General features: G+C 36.2%; 1 protein-coding gene and 1 pseudogene across 3 annotated transcripts in view; one reads left to right on the top strand and one right to left on the bottom strand.

Moving 5' to 3' along the window:
- The window catches only part of ROBO1 (roundabout guidance receptor 1), a 1,115,129-nt gene that overhangs the window by 624,655 nt on the left and 468,165 nt on the right, over positions 1 to 22,309 (bottom strand). The gene's annotated exons all lie outside the window — the stretch shown is intronic.
- Positions 400 to 913, top strand: LOC109457245 (coiled-coil-helix-coiled-coil-helix domain-containing protein 2 pseudogene; annotated as a pseudogene).

Here is a 22,309-nt window from a genome sequence, read left to right as displayed (position 1 = left end):
GAGTCAATCCAAGCGATCTAATATTTCACTAATAAGATTGCCTTACAGAGAAGAGAGAAAACTCAGGGCAACAGATCAATACATTTTTCTAGAGCTAACACTAGCCTTTGAATAGATTGAAAGGGCCAATCAAGTGCATGATAAGATTAAAGAAAGGTGATGGAAGGAGAACTGAATCTGGGTGAAGAACACACAATGGGATTTATAGATGATGTGATGCAGAATTGTACACCTGAAATCTATGTAATTTTACTGACAATTGTCACCGCAATAAATTTAATTTAAAAAAAAAAAAAAATCTAAAAAAAAAAAAAAAAAAGAAAAGACCAAACTCCACACCTATTCTACAAAACCACAAAAAGAAGCTGCCAGATTCTCCTCCCAGTCTCTGCCTGGTACATGCCCAGCCGTCGTGCAGTTGCGGTGCTGCATGGACGCCGAAGCCAGACCTCCTGCGTGGCCCCTCTGGCCAGCGGGGCACTTCAGATGAGACCTGTGCCCAGGCCAGCACCAGCAGCTCAGCCGCCAGCAGCAGCTCCACCATCTGCTGTTGGCTCACCTGTTCCGGCACCTCGGCAGCCAGGTCTGATGGCCTAGAGGGCAACCACTGTGGCTGGTGTGGCTGTGGGCTCAGCTGATGGCCACACAGCAGGTCATGCCATCACAGGGGCCTTCAGTGGAGGAAGTAATGCTGAGCCTGCAAGACGTGACATCACTTACCAGGAGCCTCAGGGAACCCAGCCGGCAACTCAGGGAACCCAGCCTCAGGGAATACCAGCAGCAACAGCAGTTTGGCCCAAGCCGTGATGAGATGAAACAATTTTGGGAGTGTCAGAAACAGGGTGACCTTAAGCTTTGTGAGGGTTTCAGTGAGGTGCTGAAACAGTGCAGATTTGCAAATGGATTAGACTAATAAAGAAGTTCAAATTGAAGACATGGAAACTCATGTCTCGTGACCAAGCTAATTTAGTATAAAATTACAATTGCTAGTGAAAGTGTAAAGTGTAAAACCACCAGTTAAACCTCTCCTCCAGCATTAATAGCTTCCTTGCTGCAGAACTGCAACGGACATAACTGTGCAATGGGTGTTCATAATTGTACAAAAGTTCACTGAGATGTTAGTGAGTTTGGGGCTCAGCAAATGTTTGTGTGGCCTCCTTACACCAGCTTTTGTGATGTCATTGTGAATCAATTAGAATAAAGTGATTTTCTTCCAAAACAAAAGAAGAAAGAAAAAAGAAAAAAACACACAAGAATGATTCTAAAAACGTTCACATAGGAAGAAAAAAAGCCCATCTACAAAACAAAAGATAATTCAAATTTCCATCAGCAAACTTAATGCCTGAAAATAATGGAACAATATCTTCAAAGTTACAGGGGAAAATAATTTTGAGCCTAGAATTCAAGATATAGCCAGAGCACCAGTCATGTGATGGAAACTGTAAGACAAATAAGAACTCAGAAAGTTTACTTCCCACTCATCCTTATTTGAGGGTACAACATAGAAAAATAAGAGAATAAACTGAGAAACAGGATGCCATGAGTGGAACATAAGAATGAGAACTCCGAAGACGGCTTAGATGGCATAGGGAACAGTTATATTTAGCAAGAAGAGGAAAGGTGTCGGATGGTAAGTCTCTTGACACAGCGAGCTTCAGTAAAATAATAAAAAATATAAAATAAAAAAGGAGGCAGAGAGGGAAAGAAAGAAAGAAAGAAAGAAAGGGAGGAAGAAAGAAAAGGAAAGGAAAGAAAGGAAAATGAAAAGAAAAGAAAAAAGGAAAAGGATGTTACAGAATGAAAAAGTGGTAATATCCTAAGAAGTTTTTTTCTAAATAAGAGCATTTCTTCTGAAAATAAAATAAAAAAAGAATAATTAAAGCAAAATGGAGAGAGAGAAAAGAAAGAAAAATAGAAAGAAATAAACCTAAAATTTAAAATGTATGTGAGAGGCATGGCTGAAATAGTAAAGCATATAAAGCCCTCAAAAGTGGACTTGATTTCTGTCTGTTGGTGAAATGTAAAAAGGGCATAACGTGAACCATAGACAAGGAAATGTAATCCCATCACAATGCTCTAAACAATATTTACAAATAATAATATAACTCTATTTAATGGTTTTTAACTTTTAAATACAACCTATAGATAAGCATAGACAATAACTATGGTAAAAGTAAATCTGGCCCAAAAGTTGAGCGGCGGACCTGAAGAAGGGTGGAGATGTAACGGGTGGTAGCAAAGATAGAGAACCCATGTTCGTGGCTCTGTCTCCCCCGTGGAAACCTCCCTTGTTTCAGGAACGCTATATCCATTGAACCTAATCCACGTGTAGCACTCCTACAAACGTGCAAGGTCACAAGGAATCAAGTCCTCCTAGCTGTAGCCTTCTCACTTTCTTATCCTTTGTTCTTTTTGCTACTTTAAAAATTAACCCAAATAAACCAAACATGAACAATGTGCAAATCCTCATTCTCACCCATCTTTGAACCTTGATTCGACTTTAGGGTCAGATCGACCTCAAAGAAATACAAATAGTGCTGTGATTATATTGACAATAAAGGAAAAGTTAAATAAAAAATCAGAAGACGTGAGAAAAAAACATATTTGTCTTTTTGCATAATATTTCAAATTGATAAAATGTGTCACCCAAGCACATTATTTAGAATCGAGATACTAATCATCATGAAAGATGAAAAGAAATAAGAGGTCATTGGAGTGGTTGCATTTGGATAATGATATTGGGGGTGGAGAGAAATAAGGCAGGTTTTTCCATAATAAATTATTCTGTAATTCTAGAGGGAGCTCTGGTGTACTGTGCAGACCCCCTGTTTAGAATATACACCCAGCTACTGGGAGTGTTGGCAGGAAGAGCTGTCAGCTGACTTCCACTATGAGATGTGACCTTGACTGAAAAAAGACACCGAATCTAAGGTCACCCCGCCTTTTCTGGGATAGCCAGCGTCAAATGAATTGTCGGTACAGGCTCCTTCACCCGGATTTGGGAAAAATCTCAGGCTCTCCCTAACTTAGAGTTGCCTGTAGGATCATATGTGGCCTCTGCTTCAACTACAACACAGTTCAGCTTCTCTCCTTTCTAGTCCCGTTTCCTTTTGTCATCAATCCCCCCACTTTCTCATTTTTGATCTTGAGGGCACTCTCCAGTTTTGCTCTTGCACAGTGATCTCTAACTCAGAATCTGCTTTCCAGATACCAATATTTAAATTTTAAAACTAATTTTGTATGTTAGTGTGTTAAAAAAAATAGAAAAAATTTGTTAAGGTTATTTTTTAAAATTATAATAAGGGTCAAATTAAATTATAAATATAGCACATTATATAAAAGAAAGGTGTAGTACTAATAAAATTAGTGATAATAATATGGTATATCCCATGATATACTACTGTGGCCATTCATTTATGAACTACAAATATCACAAATAGGTCTGGTCAACTGAGGTATCGTATTAAGTATAAAAGAAAATGTAAGCAGCTCATATAACAAATGAGAATTAAGAATAAAATAAGTTAAACTGACAGAAACCATTCTAATACATTAATAATTGCCAAGTTAATTTTACTCATTCAAGGAAGGATGCTACTTAGTTCAAAACAATATTGTAAACCATGTGGCAATACTAATATATATGTTCACCTTTCCTTCATTCCCTGACCAATCTCCTAGAGTATTAAACCTTTTTAATTTCCTATTTTAGATAAATCAGCTTTTTTGATGTATTGTTGCTGCCATGACCCTAGTCCAAATCCTTAAGCCTGAGCTTTTTTTTTGATATTTTCTTTGCTTTTCTATCCAATATATTATTTCTTATAGATATATGAGGACTGACAATTAAGACCTTGAACTTGTTGCAACGATATTGCTAATCTTTTGTGATATCAGAGGGATTATTCTTTATAATTTTTACCAACTGGACAAACAGTTAACCAAGTTTACTATTTGGAGGTGCTGAAAAGGCTGCGTGAAAAAGTTAGACGACCTGAACTTTTTGCCAACAGTTCATGGCTCTTGCATCATGACAATGCACCAGTTCACACGGCACTGTCTGTGAGGCAGTTTTTAGCCAATAAACAAATAACTGTATTGGAACATCCTCCCTACTCACCTGATCTGGCCCCCAATGACTTCTTTCTTTACCCAAATATAAAGAAATACTGAAAGGAAGACATTTTGATGACATTCAGGACATCAAGGGTAATACGATGACAGCTCTGATGGCCATTCCAGAAAAAGAGTTCCAAATTGCTTTGAAGGGTAGACTAGGCACTGGCATCGGTGCATAGCTACCCAAGGGGAGTCCTTCGAAGGTGACCATAGTGATATTCAGCAATGAGGTATGTAGAACTTTTTCTAGGATGAGTTCACTAACTTAATTGTCTGACCTCATAGGGGGCGGGGGGGACTGCCACTTTTATAAAATTTAAGCCATTTATTTTTAAACAGTAATTATTTCTTTAGATTATTGATTATAATAACCTAGGTCTGCTCTCTTCAATTTTATTCATAATGGCTATTTTCAATATTGCCGATTCACCTCTAACCTCCAGTATGCCACTCCATGACTTCTGTTTATCTTGCAGCTGAGGACAGAACCTCCAATTCACAGAGAACACAGATGACAGCCGATCAATTCCTCACTTCAAACTTATAGCATGGTTTCACATTCTCCAATCCATCCTTTTGTCCTTCTGCCTCTTATACTAGAAAAATTATCCTCCTTACCACCTCCCCTCCCTCAAGGGTGTGCTCTGGACCTCTGATTCTCAGCTTCTTTGGTCATTTGATTATCCACACTCTTTGATATGTTTGATATGATATCCATATCTCTTTGATATATTTCACTTCTTCAATATTGAACACTTTATGGCAGCATATGCATCAATCTTTAACTCAATGCATCAATCTTTAACAAATAAACATAAAATAAACCACACTGATTATCTCTGCTTGCCCCCTCTACTTACCCTCGTCACTGACTCATCTCCCTTTACAATTCATGGCAATCCAGCCGCAGGCCCAACAATTTCATGACACAATGTTTGCCAGTCACCAGTGGCTCCCTGATGCTAAATTCCAAGTGGACAGTGATCCTTTTTAGTTTACATTTTCCTTGTGGTTATACCCCTAACTCTCAGTGGCTTCAATTGACACATGCACATTAAGATCTTCCAAGAACAGCACTTTTTTTTTTTTTTTAAACTGCCAACAAGGTAAAATCCAGGGACTGTTTGAATGAGTACTTAATTTTACTTTTGATCTATTAGATATTATTTAGTGAATTTACTCTTTAGAGTTAGAATTCGAATGAGCATTATGCCCTCTGAATAATGCATCACCAGATTTATGCTATTTGCAAAGATGTATCTAAAAGAAAAAGAGAGCATAAGGCTCTGTGGCATGCATAAGCTCAATCTTTTTATATTTTTCATTAATAATAACAAGGAGAGAATAGAACAATGTACTATTAAAAATATTTGAAATTAGGTAAGGATAGTGAACAGTACAGATTTAATTTACTGGCTGACAGTGAAGTTAAATGAAAACATAGGAGCAAAGAATATTAGATAGATATTAAATTTTTACTATAGTAGCAGAAACATTCCATAGCTTAAACTTGATCATTAAAAAAAATATCACGAGTTTGAGCACACTCAAAGAATGATAGAAAAGAAAAAGAGGTTATAAAGCATCTTAGTTTGCTAATACTTGAATTGCTCTCAACAGGAAGAAAAGAAAAATAGGACAAATGAAACACATGGATTTTATAAAACTCAATGTTATTTTGGCAATAATGTTCTTAAAACTGTACTCAAAATTCAGGGACATCCTAGCGGAAACAGAAGCCATTGAGAATCAGAAGACCCGGGGCAGAGAGAGTATTATGCTCGATGAGAATGACTTTGGTTTCAACTACAGAAATTGCTCAAAATTCTAGAGTCAATTTCCCCAATAATCATTCTACCTGAATCACAGACTTCACTTTGTCAAATACTCTTTGCCAGATAATGCAGAAAAATCAACTATTCTTGAGCTATCTGTTGCTGAATTTAAGTATACAAAAAGTAAAAGTAAAAAATCCTACTGAGAAAAATTTTATCAGCCAAAGTGCTTGGATGCCCCAAATTCCAGTAATAGCAGCACCATGATCAAATTTACTTGATTAAGACAAAAGTAGCCCACTCAGGAGTTGATATTGTAAAGACACTGCCGTGCGTTGTAAAACAGAGAACATTATCAAGCGTTTGTACCAAGAATGTAGTATGGCCTTCTGCCAAGCACGACCTACATGAATCACGCCCTTGGGTCTTGGCACAATACACTCTCCGACTCCTCTGGCTTCTTCACCTTGCTCAGGCTTCCCCGCTGCTTCAGGAAATAAAATTTGGTCTATGTCTGAAAACATTAACATCAAGTGAAGAAACAAATTACAAAGCCATGTAAAAATTAATCCAGTTAGTAAATTTTCAATTATCTAATTGAAAAGACATTTAGTAGTGTCTATTTTTAAAAATGGAATATAGCAAAGCATTTGAGTAGTATCTCATTTTTAACTTAGTAAGTCTGAACTTAGCAATTTATGTATAATGCACTTAAGCATTAGCTAAAACATAAGATTGTAAATGTACAATATAAAGGGTACTGAAAACATCACCTATACTCCAAGGTCCTGCCTCCAAAGTCCTGGATTTTTAAATGACAAATCTGTATACTTAAAATATCTGGAAATGTAATACCCTTCATGCAATTGCCAAGGTAATGTCTCTAAAATCCTGTTCTTACAAGTTCTTCTCCAGTCTACCTGTCCAATCTCTCCTGAGACAAAGTAGCCAACTCTTTGATAGAAGATCAGTACTCTGACCTAGGGAATTACTTAATGTCTTCAAATTCCGCTTTCCTAATTTATAAAGCATGCATCATAATTTGTGTTTGAACATTAAAGTAATAAATATGAAGACTTTAGCCAACTGCTTGACATAAAGTGCTCAATAGAAGTGAGCAACTGACACTATTGTGCTGGTCAAGACAAAACCCTAGGGATCACTCTTGACTCCTCCCTTTCTCAAGTCCTGATTGGATAATTGGTCTCTAAGTCTCAATGGTTTTAACTTCTTACTCTCTCAAAGCCATTTCCTCTTTCCCTGCTCAGCATCCCTAATTTGCTTTAGGTTCCATTGTCTACCCCGTGAACTATCTCAGTTGTGTCCTGGTCTCTAGTTGCAAGTTGTCTGCTTCAAATCTAGTTTCTATATTGTAGGTTAATCCTATAGACTGTTTTGCTTACAGAGAAATCAGCTCATGTCACTTCCCTTAAAGATAAACTGCAAAATCAGTAACACAGCCAAAAGCCCTTTCAAATCACACTCCTGCCCAGTTTCCAGCCCCATGTCTTGCTACTCTCTTTTCTATAGAAAGCAATAGTATTGACTTATGATCAAATCTCAGTTAAGAAAGACTACGTTAAACATTTAAACGTGTTTGGCTTTTCAGTCTTTTCATGCTAAATTTTTTTTTTTTTCTTGATCGTGATTTTGTTTTTTTTGTTTTTTTTATAACTTTGAGAGAGAAATATAAAGTCAAGATTTTCACCGTAAACATTCATGACAAAGAATGTCTTTGCCTCTGAAAAATATTTAAATTACTACCACATGTATAGACGTAACTTTTTCTTTTTACTTAAAAAATATATAAACTTAATTTTTACCTTTAACTCAAATAAACTAGGATTATACAAAACTAATCAATTTATCTACCACATGAGAGAAGCATTCTCATTAACTTACAAGGACACTTCATTTTTGACTAAAATTGCTTTCTTCTAAGTTTAATCTTCCAATAGACTTTTCCTGAATGACTTCATTTTTTCCAAAAAGCAAATGAAATAAAAAATAATAAATAAGGACCAAATCTCTCATCATTATACATTTTCAAAAGACTATGCTACAGACTTTCTAGACAGCTCCATAACTGGAGTGCCATGAATCTTTTGATCAGTAGAACATCCACTACAGAAGGTGATTCCTTCCAAGGGGATACAATCATTGGAATACCTATGTTCCTGTATGTAAATTTTGGCTTGTCATTCATCCATCTATTCATTCATACATTCAACACCTTATTAGTCAAGAAAATGCAATTATTAATTATTTTTAGCACTTATATTCAAATGGGAAATACTTTTCCCCTTAACTTATGTTATCTAGAAAGCTGACCTAATAATAGTCATCTTCCTCAAAGAGATGTGGTACAACTGAATAAGTTATTGTTAATACTTTAATATGCTTAAAACTATCCCTGGGACATAACCAATTCTCATGAACTGTTAGTTATTATTCATATTATTTCATAATCAACAATAGAATTTGTATATATGCTTAGCTTGCAATATGGGATTGTTGAACTCACCTTAGACAGTAATAACCAACATTTACGCAGGATATGATTCATATGCATTTTCTCTGAACATTAGCATGATGGTGCTTGGAGGTGATTTGAAAGGCAAGACTTAGAGTCATGATGCGAATTCCATGTAAAATCCCTCTTGATTTAAACTCTTGTATCAGAGACTGCCAGCTGTCCCTAATATCCAATTGCTCCTCATTCTTTTGGTAATAAGTCCTATGAATTTTAGCTTTATTTTCTTTTCATGAAATATACATTTTTTAGACTCCCTTGCAGCTAGGTGTAAGATGAAAACACATTTGAGCACTGCAATATGAAATGACACGATGTTAAAACTCTGTCTGGTAGCCTTAAAGGAAGGATCTCCCTCTCCCTTCTTCTTTTTCTTTATGTGACTGGAATGTGAGCATGATAGCAGGAGTTGGAACAGCCATTTTGCAATAAGATCTGAAAGTTTTGTGATGAGAATGGCGAAGGAAAAAGATAAAAGGATCCTGAATCTCTTGACCTCATGAAATCACTTATATTATTTATACTCAGATTGTTATATGAAAAAAAAAATAATTTCTCACTTATTTAAGACATTACTATTTCAGGTCTTTGCTACAGTACCGATATATTTTCCACTTAAAACTCCAATATTCAAAGATCTGGCTTGCCTGTCTATAAAAATCTTCATCCTATTCACATAAACATGGTAGGGTAGTGTTTTATGATTTAAAATAAGATCTATTCATGTCTATTCAACTATTTTTGACTTTATTTAGATACATAGCTTCAGGAATATGTTTCCTTCTTGAGTATAATATCAATTTAGTCTTGATGAGAAAAAAATATTCTTATGACCATCAATCTCAAATATTAAAATGTAAACTAATGATAGATACAATTTAAAAGATTGATTACAGTACATATAATTTTAAAAAACTACTTAAAAGTCAGACTTTCTGGAATGCAGGTATTTTAAAAGTTAAGGATAACTTTATTGTTATCTTCCCTAAGTGGCAAGCACTGGGTATACCTAAATGACAGTTCCAAAAGGGCCTGAAATTTCATGAGTGGTAGAGTGTTGGCTTGATGATTAACAAATTAATAACATTTCCTTTTATAATTTAACCAATACACAATTTATTAGGCACCTGCTATGAGACAAATAGTGAGAACATAGGATAAATGGATAGTATGTGTTCTTTCCTCTGGAGAAAGAGAGGATGAAGAAAGTTACCATGACACGTGGAATTTTTCACAAGTAGGAAGGCAGGTACAAATGAAGGTGCACACGAGATGCTGCAGTGGCACCACAAAGAGACCAATGGATTAGTCTTTGAATCTCAACAAAATCACAAACTGCATCACTTATCACATTTACCATATATGTTTTCCTTCGATCAACTTTTCAATTTTTACTGATTATCTAAAGCAGGTTGACAAATAAGAAGTCTTTCTTATCAAAAGGAAAAAAAAGAGTGTTCACTTAGTCCAGTGCTCTCATAATACTGCTAATTTATGCATTTAGTATCTATAATGTCCCAGGAAAATAACTGTTTCTATTGGTTCTACCAAAACCCCCATGAAGCAGGGGTTATCATTATTGACATTTTATGGGTAAGAAGTATCCAAGTAAAGATTTTAAACACATGTGTATCAGACTCCATTGTCCATGTTCTTTCTATTACGTAATCTCTCACTTTGGTTTGTTTCCTTATTAAATCACTGGTCATATTGTATAACAGGAACTTATTTAGGTTAACTGTTTCCCTTCTCCCTCAGATGGTTAGCTCCTCAACACCTGGAGCCATATACTATTCACATAGGCACTCAATAATTTTTAAGCAATGAAAGAATAAATAAAAGATGTGTGACAAAGAAAATTTCACTTAGTCCTTGAAAAGAAAGGATGCATTTGCAAACATAATCTATTTTTAAGACATGTACTTAAAGAAAAATGTCCCCAGTATGATCTTTCAAATATTGTCTTTAGAAAATATTTAGCACACAGAAGCTCTTATGCAAAATTCTCCATTTCTTGGAAGATCTGTTAAAGAAGGCAGAGTAGGCAAACACTGTGGTTACCTCCTCTCGTGAGCATATCAAAATTACAAATTAACTACAGAATACCCATCATTGATAATCACCTGATTTAGCTGAACCAAAGCCCTATAACTAAGGACATACAAGAAAAGCCACCTGGAAACTGGTAGAGGGCAGAGACTCAGAATGGGCTGGTCCCACACCTGCATGTGACTGTTAAAAATCAGGAGGGATATCTCTGTTGTGGATGGCCCTATGGAGGAGTGAGGGGTCCTAGCCCCACACCAGTCTTCCCAGTCCAGGATTTCAATGCTGGGGAAAGAAGTCCCTAAAATGTCCAGCTATGAAAACCAATGGAGATTGTGGCTTAGTGATATGGAGGGTGGCTGCACTCCCAGGCACTCCTCTTAAAGGGCACATGCATGGACTAACTTGCTGATGGACTCACTCACTCTGAGCTCCATCGCTAGGGCAGCAGCTTGAAAGGAGAAAGGCACATGCAGGGAGGAACTGAATTGTCTGGCTTTAAGGCAAGAGCTGGAGGAATAGCTTTCTCCTGAACAGACAAAGGAGCTGGCAGAAGCCATTGTTTCTTTGTTGAGCTCTTCACCCCTCACAGCATGCAGATTCAGATGGCCACCTTTTCTGAGTCTCCATCAACCTGGCTAACACAGTTCATTAACCCTGATTCCCTGAGACATCACCCCACCCAACTTGCAGGCCCACCCAAGCTGCTTCCAGAGGCTTTGCATATAAACAGCTTTTTGGCTCATGCTTCAGACATTCGTAAAATCTCTCAGAGGTTTTCAAAACCCAAACAAGCAGCATCTGGCTTCATCATGTTTCGTACCTCTGGTTGATCAGCCCCAAGCCTGAAACTAGTGACAGCCATCCTTGGCTTATGACTTGGCCTCCTTAGGTAGTGCAGGTGGCACTCAACTGCATTGCTGTTGCTACCTGGCAATGCACAGGAGGTGGCTGAAATTTGCCTGTGGGGGGGGGTGGGGGGCTCCCGAGAGTCCCCAGAGTTGTCATGCCTGGTTGCAAGCTTCAGACACAGCCTGAGAATCATCCAGCTACCTCCAAGAATGACACAACCAAAGGGCAGACTGGCAGGCACCAGAGCCCTGCTGAGGCAGATTCTGCTCTGTAGGGTCAGCCCCTGCAGCACAACTCCTCCACTGTAGTCAGAGCCAGTCCTCACAACCAATCAACCCAAGGATCAGTTGCTCTCACTGATGTGCAAACAGCAACCAAGGCTCAATTACAACATGAAGGAACATACAACTCACTCAAGGGACACACCTGGAGTACCCAGTTCAGGTGAGCAGGGAGACTGAGCCAGTGGGCCCCGCAATACACCTACTACATAAGGCCACTTTACTAAGACCAGGAGACATAACCACCCTACAAACATGAAAAGGCAGATAAAACTTGTAGACAAAGAAACATATCCCAAATAAAAGAACAGAGCAAAGCTCCAGAAAAATAACTAAACAAAATGGAGACAAGCAATCTACCAGATGCAGAGTTCAAAACACTGGTTATAAGGATGCTCAGTGATCTCAGGGAGAACTTCAACAAAGAGATAGGGAACATAAAAATAAATATAGAAAACATTAAAAAAACCAGTCAGAAATAAAGAATACAATAACAGAAATGAAGAATATATTAGAGGGATTCAACAGTAGATTAGATGAAGCAGAGGACCGAATCAGCAATTTAGAAAATAAGATAGCAGAAAACACTCAATCAGAACAGCAAAGAGAAAAAAGAATCCAACCAAAATGAGGATAATTAAAGGGGCCTCTGAGATATCATCAAGTGTACCAACATTCACATCATAGGAGTACGAGAGAGAGAAAGAAAGAGCGAGAACGAGAGAGAGAGAGAGAGAGAGAGAGCAAGGAATTGAAAACCTGTTTGAAGATATAATGACTGAACCCTTCCCTAACCTGGTAAAATAAATAGATACACAAATCCTGGAAGCTCAGAGAGTCCTAAACAAGATGAACTCAAAGAGGCCCACACTAAGACACATCATAATTAAAATGCCAAAGGTTAAAGACAAATAAATAATCTTAAAAGCAGCAAGGAAAAAGCAGTTATTTATCTATAAGAGAGCTCCCATAAGACTGTCAGCTGATTTCTCAACAGAAACTTTGCAAGCCAGAAGGGAATGTCAGGAAATATTCAAAATGATGAAAAGCAAGGACCTACAATCAACATTGATCTTCCCAGCAAAGCTATCATTTAGGATCATCGGACAGATAAAGAGCTTCCCACACAAGAAAAAGTTAAAGGAGTTCATCACCACCAACCCAGGATTACTAAAAATGTTAGAGGGACTTCTATAAGAAGAAAAAGAAGAGAGAGAGAAAAAAAGATAAGAAATATGAATAATAAAATGGCAATGGCTGTATATCTATCAACAATGACTTTAAATGTAAATGGATTAAATGCTCCAATCAAAAGATAGGGTAGCTGAATGGATAAGAAAACAAGACCCTTACATATGCTGCCTACAAGAGACTCACTTCAGATCAAAAGACACACACAGACTGAAAGTAAAAAGATGGGAAAAGATATTTCATCAAAATGGAAACAAACAAACAAACAAACAAACAAACAAAGCTGTGTTAGCAATACTTATGCCAGACAAAATAGACTTTAAAACAAAGGCTATAACAAGTGACAGAGAAGGACCCAGTAATCTCACTTTTGGGTATTTATTTGAAGAAACCTAAAACACAACTTGGAGGGGACGCATGCATCCATATCTACATTGCAGCATTGTTTACAACAGCCAAGATGTGGAGGGAGCCTGGGTGTCTATCTATGGAAGAATGGATAAAGAGTAGATAGTACATGTATAACAGGGAATATTGCTTGGCCATGAAAGGGAATGAGTTCTTGCCATCTGCAGTAGCATGGATGGACCTGGAGGGTATTGTGCAGAATATAGTATGTCAGACAGAGAAAAACAGATGCAATGTGACTTCACTTATATGTGGAATCTGAAGAACAAAATAAACAAACAAACAAAACAAAAACAAACACATAGATACAGAAAACATTTTGGGGGTAGGTGGATAGGGGAAGGGATTACGAAGTACAAATTGGTTATTATAAAGTAGTCATAGGTATGTAGGGTGTATCATATAGAATATTGTTAATAATGTAATAAGTATGTATGGTGTCAGATGGGTTACTAGAGTTATTGGGGTGATAGATGGGACAGGGGTTGGGGGCAGGGTGAAAAAGGGACAGGGATTAATAAGTACAAATTGGTAGTTACAGAATAGTCATGTGGACATAAAGTAAAGCATAAGGAATATAGTCAATGATATGGTAATAACTATGTGTAGTGCCAGGTGGGTACTAGTCTAGTCACGGGGATCACTTCTTAAAGTATATAAATGTCTAACCACTATGCTGTACACCTGACATTAATGTAAAATAATATTTAATGTCAACTATAATTGAAAAATTGAAAAGGAGGGAAAATTTGAAGGGGAATAAGAGATTCAAATTTTCTGATATAAAACAAATAAGTCATCAGGATATAATATACAGCATGGGGAATATAGTCAATAATATGATAGTGTGGTACGGTGTCAGACGGTTGCTGGATTTATCATGGTGATCAGTTCTTTGGGTATATAAATGTTGAATAACTATGGTGTATGTGTACACCTGAAACAAATGTAATATTGTATGTTAGCTATATTTTGATACAACTCTTAAAAAATTAAAAATAAATGAAAATGTCACAGCTAATAAGTGCCAGAAAAAATACATTCTCCATTTCTTCCTAAATTTATCTTATTTTCTTGTGAAATAGTTGCCAAATTTTTTTTTCCACTTTTCATTTATTGGGGTAACATTGGTAAATAATATATATGTTTCAAGTGTATAACTTTACAGTACATGAACTATATATTCCATTGTGTGTTCACCATCCAAAGTCTAGTCTCATTCTGTCACCATATATTTGACTCTTTTGCCAAATATGTTTTTAATTAAACATTTTCTGTGATGGCATCATATAGCTAGACCCATGGGCTCTAAACCTGTGGTCAAAACAGATAGGAGATGGGCATGTTTAGATCAAACTATGGAAATAATTTAGTATCTACGCTTTGATTCTACATATGAAACTAAGCAGTTCAAGCCTCGCTTTAGAAATTATTCCCTTACGGTATTTCTGTATTTCAATATAACATTATATATACATATATATCTCTCTACATATATTACGAAGGTGTTCAAAATAATGGGTTGTTTTCCGTTTTTTTCTTTGATTTGCCATGTTTCTTTTTTCCCCTTATTCTTCTTTTCTGAAAATAGAATTGTTACCTCTTGTAACATTCTAGTTACAAGAAATCATAACTGGCATCAAAGAATATCAAGAGACTTGCCCATCAAGTGAAATTCAAATTAACTATCATGCAAGATTGAAATGTCTGAATTTTGGTTCATTGCCTAAATGTTTAAAATGCAATAATGTACATCTAGTCATAACATACATATTTTTCAACCTATTTGAGATTGCTTCCTAAAGATCTATTAAAGATTGCTTCCAAAAGAGCATACATTCTGTTATTCTTCAGTAAAAAAATTTGGTTTTAAATTCATTCATCTGGAGAGAATAAAATTTTACTTTTTATTAACTCCAGATACTCTTTAGTACTAAATTTCAAACAAAATATTTTCACATGGAAAACTACTGGGAGACATGTACTTAATCTTTTGAATTCGTACTTCATATAGGATTTGTAATGTATCCTTTATAATTACAGTAGGGTTATGTGAATATGGCTAAAAACTGCACAGACATTTGCATCCTTCCTTGTGTTAATTTATATATTCATCTACCTGAGTATTGGAGACTTGTAGCTAACCTGGGGTCTGATTTGATTAGGCAACCAGCTGCCTAGTTTTGAGGACTTTCCAGATATAATGCTGGGGAACATAAGGGAGTATGAACCCTGAGGAAGATATTACACAGAAAAAATGAAGTAAAAAAAAAAATTAGGTCATGACTGCAGCAAAGAAAAAAGTGTAAAGGGAAAAAGGCAAAGGTACAGTGTGGAAGGTAAAATGAAACAAAGAAAGAGTAATTAGGAAAACTGCCAGTTCCTTTCACCGGAGACCTTGGGGGAAATGCTTTATCATGGCTAATGACAAGTAACCTACACAGAGTCAAAACTGAATGTGAAAGGTTTATCCTAAATTGACTGAAACAATAATGAAAGAATCTTACATTTTATCACTGAGCAGTATGTTCCCTAAGGAACACAGACTGAATCACAGAACCTGAATTCCTCTGGGGATCACATCTCAAATATGTTTTTCCCTCGAGTAGGGTTTGGCTGAGTCTCTGACTCCTTTGGTCCCTAATTATGTGCAGCCCAATGATGGGTTGTGAATAAAATGTTTAATTAACCTGTCTCTCTGGTATCAGATATTTAAAGTATGTACACTGTATTCTTTTAAAACTGAGGAATAAAGTTGCTAACACTAATTTGATTGTATGGATGCAGTGTTTTGTTTTTAGATGGCCTACATCCAAACTTGTACAGAAAACCCTCGTGCGTAATGATATAACTAAAACGTAACCTATTATGTTTCCATGACATCTTCTATGATTCTATGTATACTAAGTCATTTAGTTTGCAGGACAACTCTATTAGGTAGGCACTAATATTATCCCCAATTTAAAGGTGAGAAAACAGAGACAAAGGGACATTCTCTGGTTCATTAGTTGTGTAATTGGTAACCAAATTCCAACGTCTTTCTCCTACGTCGAAGTAATAACACACATAAGTTGTTCTACAGCAGTCATTTGTTTTTATGGTGATAAACGTTGAAAAGACTCTTACCATCCGTAATTCATTATTTGACTGGAAAGTCTGCTTTGTATTCCTATGAATGACCTTTCCATTGTCTTATTCATACAACAGCGCAATGCCCAAGTCCTTTCCTTACCATGTACCTGTGCTGTGTAGCTCCGGAGGCACACCGCCTGCGTTCCACTCCTGCCCCTGCCCCTTATTATCTGTGTGACTCTGGCTGCTGCTTATGTCCTTTCTGCCTCATTTCTTCATGACAAAAATGGGGATAATAACAGTATACCATATATAACGAGAGCCGAGAGAGTTCTAGTAAAAAATCAACCAGTTAATTCATATAAAGCACTTGCAGAAGTCTTGGCATAAAGTAATCACTAAATAAATGCCAGTGATGACAATTGTTACTGATGTTAGGCAGTCCCCTTATCATCATCTCATCCTCCTTTCCTCTAATACTCAGCGGACCTTGCATTTCCCATTATTGCATAAAATTTTAATGAAAAACAATAAGGCTCATTTAGTTTTTACAAGAACCAAGGCGGATTCAATGGGGAAAAACTATAAACACAGATAGAACATTTAAAAGACTGAACTATAACTGTGCCATCTTTTTTCTCTTTCTAAACAACGGTTAAATTGTTCCAAGGTGCACAAACCACAAAATAGTCAACTTTGAAAACATAGAAAAACAACTTTATACTGTCCTGACAGTCAAACCCCATACCAGAATCATCAATGGCAGCTTATTAACTTCATCTTTTTCAGATGACTTGAAAGGTTTAAACAACAGAAGAAAGGAAAAGTCAGTTTATTTGGAACAGTGAAATTTAAGGCTTGGCAGCCATGGGCCTTACAAAGGTATCTAGGGAGGTACATTTACTAAAAGAACTCTGTTTAAGAACACAAAATAAACATTTTTAAAGGCACTGGGAGAAGGAAAAGCAATAACAGAATCTCTCCAACTTTCTTTGCTATTTTGAGAGTGGCTGACAACAGAAACTTTTCAGCTGCTGATCATAAATAGCTGAAAATCTTATTCTAAGCTTCAGTCCACAACAAGAAAAATTATTCAATATTCTCTGCAACCATGCTACAGGCAAATTGGAACTTCTGTGTGCTGCAAGACATACTCCTCAAGTAATATACGATGGCGTAGAATCAATGAGAAAATAATTTATACACCAAATACAAGTGGACACAGTAATGAGGCAGGGCTTTTTTTTTTTTCTTTTTTTTTTTTAAACTGGAAACCCCCAGACACAGAATAAATAAGCATCTTGGCAGTGGAGACTGGGACAGACATCAGTACATGTGGATTTGGGAATGTGCTTCCCTGCCGGAAATCATTCAATTATCAAAATTCTTTCCTCCTGAGACTTACAAACAGAAATCTTGGCCTGTGCTCAAATATTAAACATTAATGATGTTCTCCTGATGTTTAAAGAAGAGAGGAAAAGCTGTGGTCTACGTTAGTTGTTAAAGAAGCAGTTGCGAGGAAACTTTTGATAGATTTTGGGAAAAAAAAATAAATGCTATTGCCATCAGCTTCCAGCTTTATTTTTCTAGTAACAAGGAAAGCATTTCTAGCCACTTTTATTTCTACTTTGAGATAAGTGATCCCTTGTTTACTTTTATGATGGCTTAGTAGATTTATTCATTCATTTAACAAATATTTATTGGATGCCCACTGTGTGCCAGACATTGTGAAAAATTCTGGGCTGCAAAAGTAAAGATGACAGAGTTTATGCCTAAGAGAGATAAGATCCTAGAGGGGAAGACAGAAAAAGAGGAGTAAAACAGAAAGATAATTGCAATTTTCAGTAAGGAACATGGAAAAATCAAACAAAGGCTGACAGAAGGATAACAGAGTAATGCTTTATGCAGAGTACACATGTGGTTTGGATTTTATTGTAAGTCTGATAGGAAATCATTGAAAGGTTTTAAAAAGAGAAATATTGTAATCCAATATATAAAGATGTGTAGTAGAGGTGAAAGCAGGAAGACCAGTTAGGCATTTGTTGCAATGATCTAGGAAAAAACATGAGGTGGCTTGTTTAAGGAGATGACAGTAGAGTGAGATAAAGCCTCAAACTTAAGCAATAGTTTGAAAGTCAATAGAACTTGCTGTTGAAGAGATGGCTGTGGAGAATCATGGAAAGGCAATAATCTTAGATGACTCCTAGATTTCTAGCTTGCATAACTGAATCTATCATATTTTGTTTTGTGTTTACTCTAGGACTTCAAACCTGATGCATCTTATAACTGAAAGACCTGTAATATTTTGTTTTGTTTACTGAATGGTTTTAGATTTTAAGGAGGGGGCAAGTTTAGGAGAAAGGGAAGAAAAAGAGTTCCATTTTAAACATATTTCACCTCAGACTGTTATAAATAGTAGAAAAGTAAATACCTGTTTCATTGAAACTAAGACCTAGCTGGACAATCAGCTCTAATGAATCTTATATAAGACCGGGTCTTTTATTAATTTTAGCTCCAAAAGATGCATTAGAGCTGATTGTCAGGCTTGGTCTTATTTTCAGGAAAACACGATATGTTTATGTGTATATCAAGTACTACGTGTATATCAAGACCCATTACTCCGTCTTCTTTTTTTTCTATCAGAACTTGTTTTATTGTGGTTGCAATGTATCCAACTTAAAAAATATATATACCTAACTTAAAACAAACTACTGTTATTGCTGTTAAAGTATATTTATTTATGTATTTATTTGTGTATTGCTGTATCTGTTTTTTAACAATGAAATTCAGAAACCCGGCAGTTGAATTATGAAGGTTAACAAGTTGGGTACGAATATTTTGTGTTAAAACTACATGTAACCAAAAAATTCAGAATTTCTTAAGAAATTCTCAAAGTGATTGTCAAAAAACAGAAAGAACAAGCATTTTGTGGGATGGTGACAATGCTGCGCAATGTGTATCCTTGCATGAACAATGGATGTGAGGATTTTGTAGCGTATTGGGTAACACGTATTTCATTAGTGTATGGTCACACCTTTGAAATCATTAAGCATTAAATAATTATACAACTTTGTATGTGTCCTTGGTTGAACGGTAACCCTCCACAGTTCATGTTCACCCAAGACCTATGAATATGATCTTATATTTGGATATAGCTTCTTGCATATGGAACCAAGTTAAGATTAGGTCACACTGAATTAGGGTAGATGTCCTTGTGACTGGTGTTCTTATAAGAAGGGGGGGATTTGGACACACACACAAAACTTGCTGGGGAGAAGTCCATGTGAAAATGAAGGCAGAGATTAGATTTATGCTAACCAAGAACTGCTAGCAACCCTCAGAAGCTAGAAAAGCAAGGAAGGATTCTTCCCTAGTGCCTGGAGGAAGCATGGCCCTGGGGACATCTTGACTTTGAACTTTTTGCCTTCAGAACTGTGAGAGGGAAAAAAAAAATCTGCTGTTTTTAAGTCACTCAGTTTGTCGTAATTTGTTATGGCAACTTTAGGCAAATAATTCAGCTTGTAACAATAATTTAAAGAGCTGCCAGCGTTTATTCAATAATCATTATGTATCAGGTATTGTGTTAAGTGAAAGCTTGAAAGAAACATTTCTTATCAAGATTACTTACGATTCTATTCATATAACAAATACAGCCAAAAATGGCTCTTACTTAATTTTTTTATAACCAGTTTATAAATCACAAAATAAGCCCTGCCAAGAAGTACACAGTCACACATACACAAGCATCCCATTAATCCACTAGTTTTCACATTTGCTCCCCCGGGAGATAGCTTACATTAAATGATATTCCTGTTCTATCAAAACTATTGGACCATGAAACTGGCCAACAACATTCAGCTGACCTGACAAGTGTGACTTAACTTATGTCAGAACACTGGGAATTAAGCATATACTGCATGCATTCTAAACTAAGAAATACAGTCACATTTGTTTACACACTGCAGAAATATGCATAGCATTTGTTACTATCTATGAAGCACCAAAATAGCCATTAAATGCAATACAAATAGATAATTAGTGTGTAGACCAAAGAGAAATTAGTTAACTAAATTCTCTAAATATTTTAATAATCCATATGAGTTCAGGGTACACAGTCAGACAGAGTCAGAGAGATGTTTGTGTGGTAACACGGTCCCTAACAGACTCCAGATGTGTCATTAGAAGACCCTGAGGAAAGCTCTCAATAGTTTGGGCATTAAGAGGGACTCTATGCTAAGGTAAACATCCTCTGGAATGAATAAAAGGCTATTCTTTGCACTCACAAGAACATATTTTAGTTCTTATAATACTAAGAATGTGTTCCAATTCATCACCTAACATTTTAGAAATAATGGCATTGAAAATGTGGGAAGGAGCTATTGGGCCTAGGTCACTGGCTGCGTGTCTTCCTACTTTGGGTTTGGAGACAGAATAATGGATGCATCTTATGTTCCTTCAGTTTAATATGGGCTCCAGTGCTTGCAGGAACTCTTCCATGCCAGTTAGAACAAGGTGAAACAAAAACAACATTAAAAGTTATGCACAGGGCAAACAACAGGCAAAATTGAGCCGGTGTTGGGCCTGGGTCTTCATAGGATATAAAATTTCGCAAGTGCTAAGTCTGAACAAAGAAGAGGAAAAGGAGAGAGAGTGTAACTTAGACCCTAAGGCTTAGAGCTTCCCTGCCTCTTCCATAACTGTGAGCATTATAAGTACAACTGGGTAACTCCCATGTGTAAGCCATATGGATTTTTTTTTCAAGTGATTAAAGCAGAGTGTGACTGTATAATAATTCCAGTTCTTCCACTTCTCATTATGTGGTTTGGGTTGCAAGGTTGTTTAACTTCCTTGCAATTCAATTTCCTAGTGTGCCTTGTAAGGAATACTTATCCTCCTGGCAAGAAATCCCTGAGTGACTTCTTGTTTTATTTATTAATTTTCTGAAATACTTTTCTTGACTCCAAAATGCCATCTGTACCTGGGAAATCATTCCAATATATGCTCACAACAGCTATATCTGAAATTAATATGGAATGGATTATTACTGAAATATCTGACCATTTAATCATATCTTTAGTCACAGGGTATGAGATCAATAACATCTCTGATATGAACAATATTATTAGTTTTTTATTTATACACTGACTATCAGCCCATATTAGTCCTAAGAACTATTTTACATAGTATAAACTTACAAGTCTGTTTCTCTGGGTTTTGATTTAGTTATTTAGGCTTTTCAGTGTATTTGGTACATTTTAATCTGTTTTTACTTCCTCCAAACCTTAACTAACATCTTTCCCCCCCACAAAAAGGAAACACACACACACACACACACACAATCAGACTAACATTGTCGCTCTATCACAAATGGATGACTGAAACAAGACAGGAACTAACAGAGATGATATTTAGTCCAGTAAACCTGGGGAATCAGGAGAATCAACCAATATTCTGACATAAACTACAGCATCATGTTATGAAAATAATAATGAACTGGGAGAACGAAGGCTTAATAGGAAATACCGGCTTGAGGTTCTGGTCAAGATGGCACACACGGTAAACACTGTGCTAACCTTGTGTCATGACCACCTCAAAATTACAACTAAATCACAAAACAACCATCAATGAGAATCACCTCATTAGGTAAGTGATTCAGAAGTACAAATTGGTTGTTACACGGTAGTTACGTGGATTTAGGGTCTAGCATAAGGATTATAGTTAATTATATTGTAATAACTATGTATGGTGTCAGATGGGTACTACATCTATCAGGGTGATAGATGGGAGGGGGTTGGGGGCAGGTAAAAATGGTGAAGGGATTAAACATACAAATCGGTAGTTACAAAATCGTCATGGGGATATAAAACATGGAATATAATCAATAGTATGATAATATCTATGGATAGTGCCAGGTGGGTACTAGTTAGAGGGATCACTTTGTAAATGATATAAATGACTAACCACTATGTTATACACCTGAAATTAATATAAAATACTATTGAAAGTCAACAGTAATTGAAAATTTTAAAAAG

The sequence above is a fragment of the Rhinolophus sinicus genome, chromosome 17 (genome assembly GCF_057876585.1).
Source record: "Rhinolophus sinicus isolate RSI-liver-muscle chromosome 17, RSI-T2T, whole genome shotgun sequence".
Taxonomy (NCBI): Eukaryota; Metazoa; Chordata; class Mammalia; order Chiroptera; family Rhinolophidae; genus Rhinolophus; species Rhinolophus sinicus.
Note: the sequence above shows the minus strand (reverse complement) of the source record. Positions and strands in the feature narration are given on the sequence as shown.